Here is a 6942-nt window from a genome sequence, read left to right as displayed (position 1 = left end):
TCAGGCTCATAGTTTCTTGTTTTTTTTTTTTTTTGTATTTCCTTTTCTCTTTTTTATTCTTTTATTCTTTTTTATTCTTTTCTTTTTCCTTTTTTATTTTCTTCTGCTTTTTACCCATTTCCTTTCTTTTTCTTCGGAGTCATCCTTAAAGTTTTTTGATTCCCTGTTTGACTTTTCTTTTGTTTGTTTTTTCCCTTTCCTTTTGTCTTTTGTTTTGGATCAGACTTCCCCTACCACTTTTGTTTTGGAGGGTTACTTCAACCAATAAATCAAAGCACACCTAGTTAAAGGTCCCAACACCACCACTGCAAGCAAGGAGGAGCTCTGCAGAGGACTGACCAGTGGGAAAGAGCGGCCAAAACACAGCATCAGAGTGCACACAGTATACACCAGAAACACTTCCTGAAGTGCCAGGCCCTGAATAGTGTATGATCCCTTTTTAATATAGCATTTCTCTCAGGTGCAGGAAACATAACAAGCTTTTAAAACAGGCAAAAGACAGTAACTTGGCCAAAAGGAAAAGATGGAGTAATTCTCCCCAAAAGAAAGGTTAAGAAGAAATCACAGCCAAAGGACTTGCTCAAAACAGATAGAAGCATTATATCCAAACAAGAATTTAGAACAAAACTTGTAAGACTACTAGCTGCACTTGAAAACAGCATAGAAGACACCAGAAAAACCCTTGCTACTGAGATCAAAGACCTAAGAACGAGTTAGGATGAAATAAAAAAATGCTATATCTGAGATGCAAAACAAACTGGATACAGTGACAATGAGGACTGAAGAAGAAGAGGAAAGAACAGGTGAAATAGAAACTAAAATTATGGAAAATAATGAAGCTGAAAAAAAAGAAGGAAAGGAAATTACTAGATCATGAGGAGAGACTTAGAGAACTGATTCCATGAAATGAAACAACATCCATGTCACAGGATTCCCAGAAGGAGAAGAGCAAGAAAAAAAGGCAGAAGGATTATGTGAACAAATTATAGCTGAGAACTTTCCTAATTTGGGGAAGGAAATAGGCTTTAAAGTCCAAGAGGCACATAGAATTCCCCTCAAAAGCAACAAAAACAGGTCAAAACCATGACATATCATAGTGAAACTTGCAAAATACAAAGATAAAGAGAATTCTGAAAGCAGCTGTGGACAAAAGGTCCTTAACCTACAAGGGTAGACACATGAGGTTAGTAGCAGACCTGTCTAATGAAACTTGGCAGGCCAGAAAGGAGTGGCAGGAAATAATCAAAGTGCTGAATAGGAAAAATATGCAGCCAAGAATTCTTTATCCAGCAAAGTTGTCATTCAGAATAGAAGGAGAGATAAAGTTTCCCAAACAAAAACTAAAGGAGTTCATGACCACTAAACTGCTCTGCAAGGAATTTTAAGGGGGACTGAGTGGAAGAAAAAAAAATAACTAAGCAACAAAGACTACAAAGGACCAGAGAACATCACCACAAATACAAAATCTACAGGTAACACAATGGCACTTAATTTGTATCTTTCAATAATCAGTCTGAATGTAAATGGACTAAATGCTCCAATTAAAAGTCATAAGGTAGAAGAATGGATAAAAAAAAAACCAAGAAACATGTATATACAGCCTACAAGAGACTCATTTTAGACCTAAAGATTGAAAGTGAGGGAATGGAGAACCATTTATCGTGATACTGAATGTCAAAACAAAGCCGGAGTAGCGATACTTATATCAGACAAACTAGATTTTAAAACAAAGACTGTACCAAGAGGTGAAGAAGGGCATTATATCATAATTAAGGGGTCTATCCATTAAGAAGAGCTAACAATTGTAAAAATTTACACCTCCAACTTGAATCACCAAATATATATATCAATTAATCACAAACAAAGAAACTAATGGACAATAATACCATAATAGTAGGAGACTTTAAATTTCTTTTAATATTTATTTATTTTTGAGAGAGAGAGACACACACACAGAATGTGAGTGGGGGAGGGCCAGAGAGAGAGGGAAACACAGAATCTGAAGCAGGCTTCAGGCTCTGAGCTGACAGCACAGAGTCTGACATGGGGCTCAAACTCACGAATGGTGAGATCAGATCTGAGCTGAAGTTGGATGCTTAATGGACTGAGCTACCCAGGCACCCAAGGAGACTTTAATACCCACCTTAAAGTACTGGACAGATCATCTAAGCAGAAAATCAACAAGGAAACAATGGCTTTGAATGACATACTGGACCAGATGGCCTTAACAGATAGATATGTTCAGAATATTCTACCCTAAAGCAGCAGAACACACATTCTTCTTGAGTGCACATGGAACATTTTCCAGACTAGATCACATATTGGGTCACAAATCAGCCCTCAACAGGTACAAAAAGACAGATATTATACCATGAGTATTTTCATATCACAAAGCAATGAAATTTGAAGTAAACCAAAAGAAATTGTAAAGTCCTCAAATACATGGAGGTTAAAGAACATCCTACTAAAGAATGAATGGGTTATCCAGGAAATCAAAGAAGAAAAAAAAAAAAGAATACATGGAAACAAATGAAAATGAAAAGACAACAGTTCAAACCCTATGGGATGCAGCAAAGGCAGTCCTGAGAGGAAAGTACATTGCAAATCAGGCCTATAGTCAAGAATCAACAAAGGGGTCTAATACACGACCTAACCTTAAACTTAAAGAAGCTCAAAGAGGAACAGAAAATAAAGCCTAAACCCAGAATAGAAAGGGGAGTAATAAAGATTAGAGCAGAAATAAATGATATACATACAAAAAAACCCCTGTAGAACAGATAAACTATGAGCAGACTCTTTGAAAGAATAAAACTGATAAACTCCTAGCCAGATTTATCAAAAAGAGAAAGGACCAAAATACTTGAAATCATGAATTAAAGTGGAAATATCACAACCAACACCACAGAAATACAATTATAAGAGAATACTATGAAAAATTATATGCTAGGGGCGCCTGGGTGGCGCAGTGGGTGGGCGTCCGACTTCAGCCAGGTCATGATCTTGCGGTCCGGGAGTTCGAGCCCCACGTCAGGCTCTGGGCTGATGGCTCAGAGCCTGGAGCCTGTTTCCGATTCTGTGTCTCCCTCTCTCTCTGCCCCTCGCCCGTTCATGCTCTGTCTCTCTCTGTCCCAAAAATAAATAAACGTTGAAAAAAAAATTTTTTTTTTAATTATATGCTAACAAACTGTGCAATCTGGAAGAAATGGACAAAATCTTAGAAATTCACAGAATACCAAAACCGAAACAGGAAGAAATAGAAAATTTGAACAGATTCATAACCAGCAAAGAAATTGGATGAGTAATCAAAAATCCTCTAAAAAACAAGAGTCCTGGGCCAGATGGCTTCCCAGGGAAATTCTACTAGACATTTAAAGAAAAGATAATACCTCTTCTTCTCAAACTGTTCCAAAAAATAAAAATGGAAGGAAAATTCGAAACTCATTCTATGAAGGCAACATTACCTTGATTCCAAAACCAGACAAAAACCGCACTAAAAAGGATCATTACAGGCCAATATCACTGATGAACATGGATATAAAAATTCTCAACAAGATACTAGCAAATCAAATTCAACAGTATATTAAAAGAATTATTCACCATGATCAAGTGGGGTTCATTCCTGGGCTGCAGGGCTGGTTCGATATTCACAAATCAATCAATGTGATACAGCACATTAATGGAAGAAAAGATAAGAGGCATATTATCCTGTCAATAGATGTAAAAAAAGCATTTGACAAAATGTAGCATCCTTTCTTAATAAAAACTCTCAAGAAAGTCGGATAGAAGGAACATACCTTAACATCATAAAAGCCATGTGTGAAAGTCCCACATGTAATATCATCTTCAATGGAGAAAAACTGAGAATTTTCCCCCTAAGATCAGGAACACTAGAGATAGCAACACTCACCACCATTGTTCAACATAGTACTGGAAGTCCTAGACTCAGCAATCAGACAACAAAAAGAAATAAAATATATGCAAATTGGTATTGAAGAAGTCAAACTTTCACTCTTTGCAGATAATATGATACTCTACGTGGAAAACCTGGAAGACTCCACTAAAAACTGCTAGATCTGATACATGAATTCATCAAAATCATAGGATATAAAATCAACATAGAGAAATTGGTTGCATTTCTATACACCAATAATGAAGCAGCAGACAGAGATATCAAGGAAATGACCTCATTTACAATTGCACCAAAACCCAGAAGATACCTAGGAATAAACCTAACCAAAGAGGTAAAAGGTCTATATGTTGAGAACTATAGAAAGCTTATGAAAGAAAGTGAAGAAGATACAAAGAAATGGAAAAAATATTCCATGCTCATCATTAGAAGAACAAATATTGTTACAATGTTGATACCACCTAAAGCAGTCCACACATTCAATCCAATTCCTATCACCATAAAACCAGCATTCTTCACAGAGCTAGAACAAACAATCCTAAAATTTGTATGGAACAAGACCCTTAATAGCCAAAGTAATGTTGGAAAATAAACAAACAAACAAACAAAAAACAAAGCTGGAAGCATTAGAATTCTGGACTTTAAGCTGTATTACAAACTTGTAGTCATCAAGACAGTATGGTAATGGCACAAAAAAAGACACATAGGTCAATGGAAAAGAATAGAGAACCTAGAAATGGACCCACATATATATGGCCAAGTAATTTTGAACAAAATGGGAAAGAATAAACAAGGGAAAAATAGAGTCTCTTTAGCAAATGGTGCTGAGAGAAATGCATAGCGAAATGCAGAAGAATGAACCTGGACCACATTCTTATAGTATACACAAAAATGAACTCAAAATGGATCAAAGACCTAAATATGAGCCAGGAAAACATCAAAATCCTGGGGGTCAACATAGGCAGCAACCTCTTTGACCTCAGCCACAGCAACTTCTTGGTAGATACGTCTCCAAAGGCAAGGGAAATAAAAGCAAAAATGAACCATTGGGCCTCATCAAGATGAAAAGCTTCTGCACAGCAAAGGAAACAATCAACAAAACTAAAAGGCAACCAACGGAATGGGGGAAGATATTTGCAAATTACATATCAAATAAAGGGTCAGTATCCAAAACCTATAAAGAACTTACCAAACTCAACACCCAAAAAACAAATAATTCAGTGAAGAAATGGGCAGAAGACATGAGTAGATCCTTTTCCAAAGAAGACATTAAGTGGCTAACAGACACATGAAACATCCCTCATCACAAACATCCCTCATTATCAGGGAAATGCAAATCAAGATCACAATGAGATACCGCCTCACACCTGTTAGAATGGCTAAAATGAACAACTCAGGAAACACCAGATTTTGGTAAGGATGTAAAGAAAGGGGAACCCTTTTTCACTGTTGGTGGGAATGCAAACCGGTGCAGCCACTCTGTAAAACAGTATGGAGGTTTGTCAAGAAATTAAAAATAGAACTACCTTATGAGCCAGCAATTGCACTACTATGTATTTATCCAAAAGATACAAAAATGCTGACTCAAAGGAGCACATGCATCCCAATGTTTATAGCACACTATCAACAATAGCCAAATTATGGAAAGATCCCCAATATCCATCAACTAATGAATGGATAAAGAAGATGTGGTGTATATATACAATGGAGTATTACTTGGTGATCAAAAGGAATGAAATCTTGCCATTTATAACAATGTGGATGGAAATAGAGTGTATTACGCTAAGCAAAATAAGTCAGAGAAAAACAGATATCATATGATTTCATTCATATGTGGAATTTAAGAAACAAAACAGACAAACGTAAGGGAAGGGACGAAAAATAAGATAAAATCAGAGAGGGAGGCAAACCATAAGAGACTCTTAAATACAGCAAAAAACCTGTGGGTTGATGGTGGGGAGTTGGGTGAGGGGATGGGCTAAATGGGTGATGGGCATTAAGGAGGGCACTTGCTGGGATGAACACTGGGTGTCATATGTAAATGATAAATCAGTGGATTCTACTCCTGAAACAAATACTATATTATATGTTAACTAACTTGAATTTAAATAAATACATTTAAAATAAAATAATACTTTATTTATTTTAGACAATAATTTTATTTTATTGGCTATTAGTTTTTATTTATTTATTTATTTATTTATTTATTTATTTATTTATGAAATTTAATGACAAATTGGTTTCCATACAACACCCAGTGCTCATCCCAAAAGGTGCCCTCCTCAATACCCATCACCCACCCTCTCCTCCCTCCCACCCCCCATCAACCCTCAGTTCTCAGTTTTTAACAGTCTCTTATGCTTTGGCTCTCTCCCATTCTAACCTCTTTTTTTTTTTTTTCCCTTCCCCTCCCCCATGGGTTCCTGTTCAGTTTCTCAGGATCCACATAAGAGTGAAACCATATGGTATCTGTCTTTCTCTGTATGGCTTATTTCACTTAGCATCACACTCTCCAGTTCCATCCACGTTGCTACAAAAGGCCATATTTCATTTTTTCTCATTGCCACGTAATATTCCATTGTGTATATAAACCACAATTTCTTTATCCATTCATCAGTTGATGGACATTTAGGCTCTTTCCATAATTTGGCTATTGTTGAGAGTGCTGCTATGAACATTGGGGTACAAGTGGCCCTATGCATCAGTACTCCTGTATCCCTTGGATAAATTCCTAGCAGTGCTATTGCTGGGTCATAGGGTAGGTCTATTTTTAATTTTCTGAGGAACCTCCACACTGCTTTCCAGAGCGGCTGCACCAATTTGCATTCCCACCAACAGTGCAAGAGGGTTCCCGTTTCTCCACATCCTCTCCAGCATCTATAGTCTCCTGATTTGTTCATTTTGGCCACTCTGACTGGCGTGAGGTGATACCTGAGTGTGGTTTTGATTTGTATTTCCCTGATAAGGAGCGACGCTGAACATCTTTTCATGTGCCTGTTGGCCATCCGGATGTCTTCTTTAGAGAAGTGTCTATT

Source organism: Prionailurus bengalensis, chromosome X (genome assembly GCF_016509475.1).
Source record: "Prionailurus bengalensis isolate Pbe53 chromosome X, Fcat_Pben_1.1_paternal_pri, whole genome shotgun sequence".
In the NCBI taxonomy this organism is placed as follows: domain Eukaryota; kingdom Metazoa; phylum Chordata; class Mammalia; order Carnivora; family Felidae; genus Prionailurus; species Prionailurus bengalensis.
Note: the sequence above shows the minus strand (reverse complement) of the source record.